The following is a 15,352-nucleotide window of genomic DNA, read 5'->3' as shown; positions in this document are numbered from 1 at the left end:
ATCAATTCCCTAGGGGGGACGAGACAAACAGCCCCGCCCAGAGGCACTGGGCCACCCGAGCATTAGAGGAAGGCCCACAGGTTATAATTAAAAATGAACTAGGGGAATGGGAACAAGGTTGGAGACTGGTGCTTATGGGGCGAGGGTAGGCAGCTGTTGAAAAAGTCAGTAGAGTTAAATGGTGCCCACTTATGTCTATCAAACCAGACCTTAAGAGTAGAACTAATGAGAATTGTGAAGTTTTATTTGCAGGACTGGACCCTTGGACGCCCCCGCAACCGGTATACCCCAGTACCTGAGGAAAAATCATCAAGCACCCCGACAGCTCCCAGGAATCCCACACCAGTGAGATCCAAGCGGCAACGGTATCTCTGTGTGACCTTGCTTTTCGGTTAGTTGGCAGAGGGCAGGCCAATGCAGGGCATTACCCTCACCAGCCATTCAGGTGGGTTTTACGTCACCTCTCAAGCGATAACATTATTAAAGAAATCATCACACCGGATAGCCCATCCTTTGAGTTTAAGCTAAGGGATGTAGTAAACCCCATAGATTTAGGAAAAGCACCATGGAGGATATGAACAATAGGAATGCTGAAACAGCAAAAGAAAATTCCTGGTTTTCTGTCCTCCACCCCTTAACCTACCTCTGTAACCCTATAAGGCAATGTCATGTTAACCCCTTACCCATTGGTCAAGCTTGGATCCTTTCCAACCCTATAAAAGAAGCATACTGTACCCCATTAGGGGAGAAAGAAGAAGAGCAGAGACCCTTCACGGACCTCCCTAAATAAAGCCATCTCCGTGGAACAGCCTGCGCCTTCTCCTTCTCCTCTCTCTCCGTCTGCTGCAGCCTCCAGCCCAGGGCACCACTACCTAGCAAGCAGAGCTGAAATCCTGAGAGCTTGCAATCACTATAGAGCTGATAATCACCATGCTTGCTAGATGGTAGCCCCGCGGCCTTGGCATGAGCGAGCTAGCTTCGGGCACCCGGTCCCTACCCAGGGACTGAGCTCCTGAGCCCTAGTGCTCTGCATTATGATAAGGCCAAATAAGAGGCTTTATTAAAAAGGGACATTTTCCCCCCACAACTAGGATTCCCCAGCTTTGGAGATTTATCACTATACAAGACCTATTGGTGACCTGCTTCCAACCCAGGCAAAAGTTTCTGTAACTATCCAGGGAACGGATATTGCAGATATTGCGGTTGTGAAACTATCGTGACAAGCAATAGATGGCAACCACAGCAACCTGATAAGTTCCTGCAAGTCAGGTATGCTCCCCATGGCTGTCTCGAACCAAAATTTGGAAGTGACAAGCAAATATACACGCCCCAAGACGGGAGAAAACACAATTGTACAAGCTACACAATGACAATTTTGCAGCCGAGCAATGAGAACTGGACCACGCTTAAGGTGTGGTCGGTGTTTGTCCGCACCTTTCACGACATTTGGGTGAACATACGAATTATCAGGCTCCTACCGTCAGTATCCCGATCAATCGGACCCAATCTAATTCTTACAGCAAGTGGGCCCAAGAGGGGGATCACAACTAGCGCCAATTTTACCCTTAATGCACAGGTAGTAAATTTTATCTCCTCCCCATCTGGTCTTTTAGATACACCAGCTCCTTACGACTCATTTTTTGGTATATTAAATGCTACCTTTTTATCACTGAACCAATCTAACCCGAACTTCACTAAATCATGCTGGTTATGCTATGATGCAAAGCCCCCTTTTTATGAGGGTGTTGCCTTTAATGTCCCCTTTACCTATTCAATGGCAGAGAATCCACACCAGTGGAGGTGGCACACCCCCTGGAGGGGAATTACCCTGAGTCAGGTCACAGGCCAAGGCAAGTGCTTTGGCAAAGCAATTTTAGCAAGGCAGATGGGCAACATCTGCACCGAATTTATTGAGCCTAATGGAGGGATCTATAAGTGGGCGATCCCGTCTACATCAGGAATATGGGTCTGCCAGCAATCTGGAGTAAGCCCCTGCGTACTCCTTGATAAATTCAATAACTATTGATTTTTGTGTCCAAGTTCTAATTGTTCCTAGAGTCCTGTACCACCAAGAAGAAGAAATGTATCACCTTTTAGAAAAACCTAACTGGCTCCACAGAAGGGAAGTAATAACGGGCATAACCATTGCAATGCTCCTCGGTCTAGAAGCTACCAGTGCAGCCACAGGTGTCTCGGCCCTTGTATCTCAACACCATGGACTTTCTGAACTGCAGATGACCATCGATGAGGACAGACAGAGAATTGAGAAATCCCTCTCCTTGCTTTCAGTTGTCCTGCAGAACAGACGAGGATTGGACCTCTTGCTCATGCAACAAGGAGGCCTGTGTGCTGCCTTGAAGGAAAAATGTTGTTTTTATGCAGACCATACCGGGGTCATACGAGACTAGATGGCTGAACTAAGAGAAAGGCTAGCCCAGAGAAAGAGAGAAAGGGAAGCTCAACAAGGATGGTTCGAGTCATGGTTCAATCGGTCCCCATGGCTGAGTACCCTTGTTTCAACTTTAATAGGCCCTCTTAATATGATACTCCTGACCTTGTGTTTTGGGCTTTGAATATTGAACAAATTAGTATTGTTTGTTAAAAACTGTTTGGAAGACGGTAACATTTTATTTGTTGGCCACCAGCAATTGCTTTGAGGCGCACTTGTTGCAGATATGTTGCATTGTCTTTTACCATTTGTCGGTTTTACCATACATCAGTTTAAGACCCTTTGCAATTTTATAACGTTTCCACTTCGTATGTTTTTATTAATCATGAGGGAGGGGGGAAACATGGGAAATTAGGGAAAGGCAATCAGAAGATATTGCATTGTACGGGTAGACAGAACCCCTCCCTGCAGATGTTAAAAATACTTAGCCCCACGTTTGTAACGTGTGGCCAGTGCATGAGATGAGGCTGCAATGACTTGTGATACTCCCTCCATGCCAAGCACAGCTCCATTGTGGCACAGCTTCCCATCCATTGACCAGTCCATTGTTTCCCTCAAGGGTCAAATTCCCACCAGTTAAACCATAAGGTTTCCTTCATTGTCTGTTCTTCATTATCTTGTTGACACGCACAACAGCGGACCAAATATGGCAGGGCCTTAGACACCACTTTGGTCCTGACACACCGGCTCCTTGTCCCACTGCTGGCCTCCAGTGTGCTCAGCAAGATCTGGATCTGCACAGTGCTCTGCAACTGCACCTTCAGCACAGGGACCTTTCCAGCCTGGCCTGCCCTTGTTCCTCTGGCTCTGTGCACAAAACATGGCGTGGCAGAGAATGGCAGCAGGGGCCTGTGTGTCCCAGGGCCGCGGATTTGCTTCACCTCCACAGGCATGCAGGCAAAGTGAAGAAGCCAAACTGTTTATTCACGGAAGGCCAAGCAAAGGGAGGAGTGGTGAGGGAAGAAAGGGGACGGGCAGGGTCTGAGGGCTGGGGAGGCACGCAGTTGTCAACAGGCAGGGAGAAGGCAGGAGCTATGGCAACTTCCCACAGGCTCAACTGTGCCAATCATCAGCTGTGCCAATCATCAGCTGTGCCTGAAGCTCCAGCTGGTCTCTCCTGGTCTCTTCTGGTCTCTCCAGGTGATCTCCTCTTCCATGGTGTCTTTAGGCCTTTTAGCAGCAATGGTTCTTCTGAGCCGCCAGATAAACGGAGTTCTGCAGATCTCTCCATGATTCTCTGCTGAAGCGCTATGTTCCTTTGGGAAGGGCTGTCATCTCTTCTCAGGCCTCGAAGGGCTGCAAGAGAGATGAGCAGAGCCACAGTCAGAGCCTGGATCTGCAGGTAGCCAAGCAGGCCTTCCTGCCAGGGCCATAGCTCCTAACTCTGGCCATGGACAGGAGGCAGCAGGAGACAATGGGATGGGTTAGAAGGTGCTGGCCACCAATCTCCCCTGCGCGTCTCCCTGAGATCTCTCTGTGCTTGTCCACACAGGGAGCGAAGCCTGCCGCAGCCAGGCCAGGATTTGCAGTTCCCCCAGCGACAGCCCCCGCTGTCAGCCCGCTGCCCGCACTCACCCTCATTGAGGAGCTGAAGCTCTTCCTTGCGGCCCCTCATGACCATGCCGGCCATCCCTGCCAAAACAGAGCCTGTCACGGCCCCAGCGGCGCAGCTCCCTGCCAGCGCCGCTGCCGGCGCCGCGGCCACACGGGCTGCTGGCCCGGCAGGGCTCAGCCCGCGCCCTTGCCGCACGCTGCCGCCCCAGGGCGCAGCTGCCAGAGGGCGGCAGCAGCGCCCAGCCCGGCCGGGGCTCCACGGCGCCGGGCCCGGCCGGCGCTGCTGGGACAGCAGGTGGAGCCGGGGCCGAGCTGTGGCGGCCCAGGGAGGGAGCCCAGGCTCGGGACTCACCGATGATCCTGACGGCCGCCTCTCACAGGGGCTCCTGTGGGCTCTGCAGGTAGCACAAGGCCCCACGCAGGTGCTCGGCCACTCGGCTCCTGTCCTCTGCCAGCTGCAGAGAGCGGCAGGAGGGAAGCGTTGGCGCGGGCTCAGCCCCTGGGCCGGGCGCTGCCTGCGCCCAGCCCCGGCCTCCCCTGCCCGCACCGCCCTGAGGCGTGGCCACAGCAGCTGCTGGCCAAGGGCTCCCGAGGGGAGGGGGCAGAGGGACGGCTGCTGCCTGGGGAGCCGCCGTGCCGCCCCGCAGCCCCGCCGGGCCGGAGCTCCATGGGCACTCGCCTCGGGCCCACGGGAGCCTGGAGAAGAGCCCGCGCGGCCTCTGCCTGCAGCAGCGGCCACGGGCACAGCTGCCAGTCCCGCACCCTGAGCACCGCCCTCAGGGGCCTTCTCCAGCCTCAGCCTGGGCCTTCATGGCCCTCCTTACCAGCACCTCGCTGAACTTTGACAGCTGCCCCTTCTTCACCAGCTGCTTCAGCTTCCTCCTCTTCAGGAACTTGGCCACACCAAGCAGCGTTTCCCGAGAGGCCTGCAGGGCACCAGACACCCACAGATGGCCCCACGGGCCAAGGCACAGGACCCACATCCCTGTGCCAAGGCCTGCACCAGGCTGCACTCCTGGAGGTGCCAGGGCAGGAGGCAGCCCAGCCCCCTCCCCAGGATCCACCAGCATCACACAAAACCTCACCTTTGCCACACACTGCTTCTCATCATGGCACTGGAAGAAGAGTGGAAGGAGGCTTTGGCTCAAAATCTTCACAAGGGGCTTTTTTCCCTCGTCCACTACCGACTCCATCACCCTGAAGAAGAGCTCAAGGGAGAGCACTTGCATGTGGCTGTTGTCCTGGAGGAATGCAAGAGGATCAGGCCTTTACACCAAATACTCCACGCTCACCTGGCCAAAGTTTCTGGGCAGCAGCCAGTGCCCGCAGCTGGGGACACAGAGCCTTACGTGGTCAAAGAGCAGCAGCAGTGCCTCAGCCAGCTTGGGGGCAGTGCTGCTGGATACCAGCATGTCTGCCTGGAGCACATTTGTCAACACATGCATGGACATGCTGACCACCTTTCCATCGGCCTCAGCCAGCAGCTCCAGAAGGCTCTCAGAAAGGCTGCACATTCTCCTGGCCTGGGTGGAACACAAGGCTGCGCTGCAAAGCCATGGACGGCTGCACCGCCAACACCGCCCTGGCACTGCAAGCCCACCCTGCTGCTGCTGCTGCAGGGCCCACAGGCCAAAGGCCTGAGCCAAAGCACTGGGGCAGCTGAGGCAGGAGAGCTGGGAGCAGCTGCCTCAGCTCCTGAAGCCCTGCACGCCCAAGGGGCTGCTTTCCACAGCGCAGCTTCAGCCGCAGCCCCCTTCTCACCATCCAGGGCTCCCTGCTGAGCACCACCAGGCCTCTGAGCGCCAGGCGCCGCTGCTCCCTGCTCTCCATCTGCAGGCAACTTGACATCATCTTCACAAGAGTGCCAGCACATTTCCTCAAGTGCAGGCACTTGAGGACCTGAAAGGCACGGGGCAGTGACAGGGGAACCATCCAGCAGGAGCCCAGAACCCCACAGGGCCAGGCCCAGGCAGCAGCACAGGGCGTGGGCACTGGACCAGGCAGCTGTGGCTCTGAGAGGCCAGAGAGCTGCGAGGCAGCTCAGCCAGGCACTGCTGGCCACCAGGCTCACCTCCACAAGGAATGCCAGCAAGGGCAGATCCCAGCTTGGCTTTTCACTGCTGAGCAGCAGGAGAAGGCCATATGCCACATGGGAACACAGTGGGCTCAAGTCATAACGCATCTCCCTGGCAGGGGGAAAAAAGGCACCGAGAGCCTAGGTGGGGGACAAACCTCTCCCAGAACTGACTCACAGAGGCCTGGTCTTTCCCCAGCATCCCTGCAGGGGATGTGGCTGCTCTGGGAGGTGGCCCCTTCTGGGCACTCTCCTCTCCCAGCCTTTTCCAGGCTCCTTGGCCGTCCCTCAGTGACGAGCCTCTGTGGCCCATGCCCACAGGGACTGCCTGGAGCACAGGGCACAAATGCCGGGGACAGCGGGGACAAGGGGGTCTCACCTGGCCAGCAGAGCCATGGCATAGTGCTGGCTGTCAGCACACAGCAGCGTCTCCCAGGCACACTTGCGCTCCATAGACATCACCACGTGCTCACACCGCAGTCGGCAGAGCAGAACCTTCATGGCCTGCACTGCAAACCTGTGTGCAGAGCAAAGCCCAGGTCACACTAGGAGCGCTGGCGCTGGCCACAAGGGCATGGCAAGGACAGGAGGACTGGCACCTGTTAAGCGTGATGGGAAGGCGCTGCTCCTCCTGGCACGCTCCCCAGAAGCTATCAACTTCCTCTGCTGGCGGCTGCTGTGTAGTGATGACAATATGGAAGAGCAGTGCCAGAAACAGTTGCTCAGAATAAGGGATCATGGCCTTGAGCCACCCGGGCACCTGCACAGTCACCAGAGCTGCCTGCAAAAGAAGCAGCCAGAGACAGCGCTCAGTGCCAAGGTGTCCATGGGGCAGGGCCCAAGGGCAGATGCAGGAGGAGCAGCGGGCCTGGTGCCCCCTGAGCCTGCCCCTAGCCCAGCTTTCAGCCCAGTGACTCCAGCACTGAGAGCACTGAGAGCTACTGCAGAGGCCACCTGGCGGCGAGCATGGGCCCAGAAACTCACAGCCAGGGCAAAAACATCCCTGTCATCACCATCAGAGGCGCATGCGCTGTGCAGTGGCCAATCCTCCATTACAGGGAGCAGTGTTGGCAGCACTTTCTCCATTGTTACTCCTGACGAGCCAATGCTTCTCCATATCCTCGCAGCAGCTCTGTGGGATCAGATCTCTGTGTCAGGGGCATCTCAGTCACAGTACCGTGCCCTGTGCAGCTGTGCGAGTGCAGGTGAAAGAGCCCCGGTGCCCTGGGGGGCAGGGGGGAGCATGGGCAGCAGGCTCGGGAAACAGAGGGGCCCGAGGCTCCTGGACCTCTCTGCCTGTCCAGCAGACCCCATAGCACAGGCTGCGCAGGGCCATGGGCCCTAAAGGCTGCTGAGCCCTGAGCTCTCCAGGCACGTGGGCCCCGTACCTGTCACATGTTGGGGCACAGCGCAGGAGGGTCAGCACCACGTTGGCAGGGTGCTCTTCAGTCCGCCTCACAATGTGGCTGTGCAGCCTGACATCCACAGTGCCATGGGACAGAAGAGTCTGGTGGATGTTTCTTACCAGGGCCGGCACCTGGAGGAGGCATGGGGGAGATTTGGAGTGCTGTCCAAGGGAGCAACTTGCCCAGCTTCCCCCAAGAAGTGCTTCCCTTCCCGCCACACTCTGCTGGCCTCAAAGGCTGAGGGGGCCCAGGGACCATGGCTTGAGGGGACACACCATCCTGGCAGGCCTCCAGGCCCAGCCCCAGGCTGCTTACCTGCTCCTGAGAAGGAGCAGCACTGTCCTCCAAAAGAACCTTAGTGGGAGCATGAATCCCAGTGAGAGTGGGCCTGCTGCCAGTATTTGAGATGTCCTCAGTCTCGGCGGTGTTGCTGTTTGTCACGGCCACATCCTCACTTGCTGCCTTGTCTGCCTTTGCCCTGTCCTCGTTCATTGCAGCCTCAGAGTCTTCTGAGCGCTCAGCCCAATCTGGGCTGACATCAGGCTCTGCCTGGAGCTCGGTCAGCCCCGAGGCAGGCTGGGCTGTGCCCTCAGCTGCTGTGGGGCCCACCTTTCTACGTCGTCGAATGCGCAGCAATTTCCCAAACATCTGCAGGAGAATAAAGGGCAGGGAAGCCAGGCATGCTCCGTGGCATGCTCCAAGCCTGCTGCTGGGCTGAGCAGGGACAGCAGGCTGGGACAGCAGGGACAGCAGGGACAGCAGCCCAGCTGGGGGTAACTGCAGGTACCTTCAGGGTTTTGCGCAAGCGGCCACGGCCGGCTTCCTGCTCTTGTGTCTTCTCCAGGGCTGCACCTGGCAAAGAGCGAGCGCAGCCAGAGCTGAGGGGCTGCGGGAGAGGCCGGAGAACACAGCCCAGCCCTGCGCTCCCCAGGCAGGGAGAGCCCGGCATGACCCAGGCGATGGAGCGCGGCCATTGTGGGCTGTCTGCTCTGCCCCTCGTCCATCCTGTCCATGGGCATGGGCATGTCCCCAGGGCATGGGATGGGATGGCATGGGGCCAAGCTGGCTGTAGCCATCAGCCCTGTGGCCCAGCTCTGATACTCACCATCCTGCAGCGTCTGGATCTGCTCCGGGTCTTCAGGCTCTTGTGCTGGGGCGGCTCCAGGGCTTCTCTTTTTTTCCCCCCTGAACACTTTCAACAAGCTGGGCAATCTGGCTGCCATGCCAGAGTCTGTTCTTGAGGGTGCCTTCAAGAGAGATGCCTCAGGATATCGCCAAGTCAACAACTGCACTTGTGCCTTCAAGGCACCTGTGACAGACAAACCTCAGGAAGGCTGCAGGACAGCAAGTCCTGCACTCTGCTCTTGAGGGCTCCTGCCACAATGACAGGAGACTCCTCCTAAGCCATTCAGGTGACCAAATCCCACCATCTGGACTTGATGGCGCTGGCCGCAGGAATGGCAGATGCCTCAGAAAAGCTCCGAGTCACAGAGTCCCGCAGGCTGGCCTCGAGCTCAGCTGCGGGAATGACGCTGCGGAAAAGCTCCGGCTGAGACGGGAACGAGCGAGCTGTGCGGGGGCTCCTCACGGCACCGCTCTGTCCCCTTCTGTCCCGTCGCCTGTTCCGAGCACCCGGGCAAGCTTCTATTTCCCACGTGTCACAAAGGGCCCTTGGTCACTGGCTTCCATTCCATGCAACGCTGTCCCTGCTGCAGCGTGCCAGCCAGGGCCCTTGCACACACTGCCGCCTGCCCTGGGGCCGCCCCCAGCCCGGCCAAGTGGCCCAGGCTGGAAGCAATCCCTTCACCCAGGTGTCTAAGGCAGCCCCACAGGATCTCTTGCAACTGCTCCAAACATCAGCAAATGCTGCCCTGCTCTGTGGGCTCGGGCCATTTAAGAATCCTCACTTCAGGAAAGCTTTACTTCCCATTGCTCAACTCAAGGACTTGCAAAAGTTGCAAACTTCTCCAGTGAATAGCCATGAGAATGGGAATGCTTTGGAAATTTCTTCCCTTCTCAAAGCAGCAACTCCTTTGCCTTAACATCATCCACTGCAAGTCACTTGACCAAACATAACACTACACAGAGCCAAAAAGAAGGCCATTCTTTGATTGGCAAGTGCTTTTCCAAGAAGGGATGATCATCTCCTCATTCTCTTAAAGGAATAAAAGCTCTCAAGAAATGAAAGACCACTCAGCGTTACAAGAGTAACCCAAACAAATGAGTAGATGGCAAAAGGGCTAATCCTCCCCCAGTACTGATATCTAAGTGGCCAAGAAAGTACAGCTCTCCCCTCTTGTTCCCTGCAGGAGAAACAGGACCAGGAAAAGAAATAGTCACAGAGATTTTTTCTGCCCTCCAGAACCAAAGCTGTGCCAAAGCACAGATGCTGCCTTCAAAGGGACTCAAATTCAAGCCCAGACCTCTCACCTTCCAGAAAACTCCTTCCCCAAAACCCACCCCCCAAACACCCCCAGAGAAGCCCTCAACACCCCGCCAGGACCCCCAGCTCTGCCCGTCCCTCCGCAGAGCTTTCCCAGCCTCCAGCAGGGCCCCTGCTTCCCTGCACCTGCCGTGGGATGGCACTCAGGAGGATCTGCTCCAAGGCCTTCCCTGGCTTGGAGCAAAGCCAGCCTGCCAGGACTATGGTTCCTGGGTCATCCTTGCCAGCCAGCCTTCCCGTGCACGGCTCTTCCATGGGCACATCTGCGCTCAGCTCGTACTTCTCCACTCTGGCAGGCCTGCTGGGAAAGGATCCAGAGCAGCCTGGCAAGCTCTTTCTCCCGCTCCTTCTTCACTCTTGGGGGAGCTAGAACATCCCACAGAAAAGACACTGCTGCCACAAGAAGTGGGTGGCATCAGGCAGCTCTGGGGAGACCCCTCAGCACTGCTGTATCCTGAGGGAACGCTTCTGGCCATCCCCTGTGCGTATCCGCAAAAGCTTCAAATCAGCTGCCTCAGCTTCCAGGGCCTCTCTTGGCCAGCATCCTGATGTGGATGCAGGGCTGCTGCCAGGCACCGCTGGCACCCAGCGGGACAGGACCGGCTGTCTCGTGTCCACGCAGCAGCCCTGACACACAGCCAGGGCCATGCCGAAAGCAGACAAACTCTCCCGGCTCAGCAGAGAGGAGCAAGGAGCACTGGACTTCTCTCAGCCTGTCTCAGCTGGGCTCACTCCACCACACACCCCCATTTTAAGGCTGGCTGATTCCCAGCTGCCAGAAATCCTTGCCTTGTTCTCTCCAAGATGCACAGGGTGAGCCAATGAGCAGGACACCTTGGGAGGCCTTTTCCTAGGCCAGGGACACACCAAGATCAGCCAAGACTCTCCGCACTCCCTGGCCCACACATCCGCGCTCTGTGCTTGCCCTGGCTCACAGCAGCTCCCACCAAGCAGGAGGCAAATGCATATTGCCAAGAGTTGAAACACAGCAGACAGGAAAGATGTGAAAAGTCTGTGTGTAAAGGCCTTTTAATTCACAGCTCTCACAGAGGGCTTTGGGGCTCATGGCTGGACAGAGATGCTCCTGCTCACACCTTTGTCCAAAGGGGGTAACATACCCTGCTGCAGGTGCTTGGGTTGGTTTCCACAGGTCCAGGCAGATTCCAAACCTACACTTCACTGCCTTTTCCGTGCCCCTCTGCCAAGTTCAACAGGCCTTAAGGACTGAAAGGAGCACAGAAGAGAGCCAGAGGGTGACACAGACTAGCCTCACTGGGAGCTCCCTGGGAAGCTCTTTCCTTGAGAAGCAAGCCCCTTTCCTCCAAAGGCGTTTCCCCAAATGTGCAGCTTTCCTAGGGAACACCAACACACCCTTAAGAAAAGCTGGCAAGGCTGAATGACTTCAGGTCCTTTCAGGACAGGCACTCCAGCTCTAGCTCCTATTCCCCCAAGTGAGTTTCCAGGTGCAGGTTCAGACGTGCAGCCCCAGGTCCTCTACAAACACAAGCTGCCCGCTGCCTCTTCACCTGCCTCAGCTCCTGCCTGCGCTCACAGCACCAAAACCAGGCTGCTCCTGGCCAGGGACCAGAGCCCTGTTCCTGCAGGGTGCTCTTGCCAGCACCTTCCAGGACTCTGTGCTGTGCACACAGCGCTTTTCATGCCCGCTCCCAACAGGCTTTGGAACACAGAGCACAACCTGGCTGGCTCTGCCACCTGCACAGCCCAAACACAGGTGGAGGAAGAAGAAGCAGAGGCTGTTTTGCGGCCATGCCCAAGAGAGACTGGAAGGGTGCCCTCCCTCTGCTCTCCCTTGGTTGGCTTTCTGCCTGGGTCTGAGCCTGGGGCTGCCATTCCTCACTTGTGGGGACCAGAACCACAGCCGGGATCCCGGCACTGCCTGACAGCGCTCCGGGCTGTCGCAGTGAGGGTGGCTGTGACAAACCTTTGGGTCCCCTGACTTCAGGGTGAACGTGGTGCAAAATAGGAGAGAAGGAGAGGGAACAATGGAGTGCCCAACAGGGAAATTACTTTAAATGAGAAATAAAAATGGGAACTATGCTTAGGAACAGAACACAACATAGGGAGAAGCTCCAAGGGCCACAAACAAGGAAGAGGTAAGAATATATAGTCTTGGGGGTGGAACATTCTAGAAACCATACTCTATATGGAACACATGTAACCAATAGGGGAGTGGAACTTGGACTAATGAGCATAACTACTCCAAAGGCTCTTGGGAGGAGATCTGAGGCTTGCCCTGATTTAGATGAATGTTTCCCAGACCTTGAAGATCAGGCTTGGTTTGTTTGGTGTGAAGTCCAGCTGACCCTATGCCTTAGTTTGGTTGACTCCAACATCTTACTCTTTTCTTGTAAAGCTAGAAATAAAAGTAAGGGAATCTTGTAGAATTCCATAGACACTGCATTTCTTGCAGTGTTAGGAGAAAAAATGCAACTTTATGGTCTCATTTTTCAATGGAACACTTCTGAGAAAGATCCTTTGTTAATCACACAGTGGGTTTTTCTTCCTTATAGGTCTCCAAAAACAATTTTTACAACCATGGAGATGACAGCTGAAATCATAATTAGAGCCAGAACGAGATTGCTAACGATGGCAAGCCAAGATTTTGTATTTATTTCTTTACCTGTGAAAAGGGTTGATTGGGCTTTGCAAAATTCAGACTTGCAAATTGCATCGCTAAATTATTCAGGTGTTTGTTCTATTCATTACCCAGGCCACAAATTGTTGCAAGCTAAATTAAGTTTTAGAGAAAAACCCATGCTAAGTGAGGAGCTTTAAGTGCTATAACTCTCCTCACTGATGGAGCAGGGAAAACACACAAATCAGTAATAGTATGGCAAAATCAAACAACCAAAACATGGGAGTCAGATGTTCAAACAATAGAGGGCTCTCCTCAGATTGTTGAACTGGCTGCAGTAGTTTAGAGCATTTCAGCTCTTTTCAGAACTTTTGAATTTAATTACAGATTTATCTTATGTTGCTAGTATTCTTAAAAGAATAGAAACATCAGTTTTAAAGGATGTTACAAATGATATTGTTGGCTTTCATGTCTTTCTACAATTTTGACACTCAGAACTAACCAATATTTTGTCTCTCATATCAGGGTTCCTCACTTCCAGGATTCATGGCAGAAGGAAATGCGAGAGCCGACAAACTGACAATGGTTTTTTCAAACACTTTGCCAAACATTTTGAACAAGCAAAACTGAGTCATGCTTTTTTCCATCAAAATGCACAAGCACTGGTGCCAATGTTTGGCACAAGCATGATTAGCACAGATCAAAACTGCACTTTTGGCAGCTGCAAAGGCACATGAGAGGCACAGATGTCAGGAATTTTCAATCCCCCCATTTACCTTCCAATTTCTCATGGAATAACGGCATTCCAGGCATTGGGAATTTTGAATGCTCCAGCTGCTCTCCCCAATTCCCATGGAATAATGGCTTTCCGGCCATGAGGAATTTGAATCCTCCAGCTCTCCCTCCAAATTCCCATGGAATAATGGCATTCCAGGCATCAAATCCTCCAGTTCGCCTCCAAAATTCCCCCCAAAACTATGGAATAATGGCATTCCAGGCATTGGAAATTTTGAATGCTCCAGCTCCTCTCCCAAATGCTCACAGAATAATGGCATTCAAAGTGTTGGGAATTTCAAATCCTCCAGCTCCTCTCCCAGATTCCCACCAAATTCCCATGGAATAACAGCATTCTGGGTGTCAGGAAGTTTGAATCCTCCAGCTCCAATGTCATATTCCCACCAAAACTGGAGAATGGAATGACTGCATTCCGGGCACCAGGAATCCCAAATCCTCCAGCTCCCCTCCCAAATTCCCATGGAAAAATGGCATTCTGGGCATCAGGAAATTTGAATCCTTCAGTTCCCTTCCCAAATTCCCATGGAATAATTGCATTCCGAGCATCAGAAATTGAGAATCGTCCAGTTCCCTTCCCAAATTCCCATGAAATAACTGCATTCCAGGCATTGGGAATTTCAAATCCTCCAGTTCCCATCCAAAATTCCCCCCAAACTATGGAATAATTGCCTTCTGGGCATTGGGAATTTTGAATCCTGCAGCTCCCTTCCCAAATTCCCATGAAATAATGGCATTTGGGGCATAGGGAATTTGGAATCCTTCAGTTCCCCTCCCAAATTCCCAAGGAATAAGGGTATTCTGAGTGTTGGGAATTTAGAATGCTCCAGTTCTCCTCCCAAATTCCCACCAAAACTATGGAATAATTGCATTCTGGGCATCAGGAATTTCAAATGAGTCAGCTCCCTTCCCAAATTCCCCATGGAACTCCCATGGAATACTGGCATTCTGGACATTGGGAATTTTGAATCCTGCAGTTCCCCTCCAATATTCCCAAGGAATGAAAGCATTCCAGGCATTTAGAATCCTTCAATTCCCCTCCCCAATTCCTATCAAATTCCCATGGCATGGGAAATTCCCATCAAATTCCCATGGATTTCTCACCCTTGTGTACTGTTGCTACTATCAATCCAGAAAAGGTATCAGGAGGAACATGGACATATTTAAATGTCCCAAAGCTCGAGAAGTGTGTTACATCTGTTTGCCAGATGTCATTAGGTTTCAACCCTTGTGAGTTTGTACCTAACATTTGTGGCAAAGAAAGAGTCTGCTGACACTGTGAGCAAGGATTCCCTACATCCCGTGCTTGTGGCAAAGTCAGATGGAATTGTTTTCCCAGTGCTCAGGCATTTTGATGGTAGAAATCATGAGAAAGTTTGGCCTGCCCTAACTTTTGTGGTATAGTGACTGTCATGGCGAGGCCATCTGCCTTCACATCACCTTCCAGTGCAGGTCCAGGCAGAGGGGTGTGTGATCCAAAGTGCAGAAGGTTGTATCGCTGAGACCTGGGAAGTGAAAAGTTGTACAGAGAGGGTAATAACAGAAAAAGAACTTTGTTAGAGACTTCCTTCAGGAATGAGTGCTGAATTCTCTCAATGATTCCTGTACCATAAAGAGAATCACAAACAATGTTAATACAGCCCGGGGACATCGCAGGGACAGCTCAGGGCATTCCCGGCATCTTCCTGGGGGTCATTCCCAGGGATATCCCTGGGACAGCCCGCAGACATTTTGGGGACATCCCAGGGACATCCCAAGGCATTCCCGGGGACATTCCCAGATCCATTCTTGGCAACATTCCCAAGGACATCTCGGGGCATTCCCTGGATGAGTAAAATCAGGATCAGGAACAATGGGATCCAGAAAATCAGGATCAGGGAAAGTGGGATTGGGAAAATTGGGACTGGGAGAAAGTTGGGATCAGAAAAGTGCGATCAGGGAAAGTGGGGTCGGGAAAAGCAGGATCAGAAAATTTGGGATTGGGAAGATGGAGATTGGGAAATTTGGGATAGGGAAAATCGGGCTCAGGAAATTTGGG

Source organism: Agelaius phoeniceus, chromosome 31 (genome assembly GCF_051311805.1).
Source record: "Agelaius phoeniceus isolate bAgePho1 chromosome 31, bAgePho1.hap1, whole genome shotgun sequence".
NCBI lineage: Eukaryota > Metazoa > Chordata > Aves > Passeriformes > Icteridae > Agelaius > Agelaius phoeniceus.
This window is presented reverse-complemented; position numbering follows the sequence as displayed.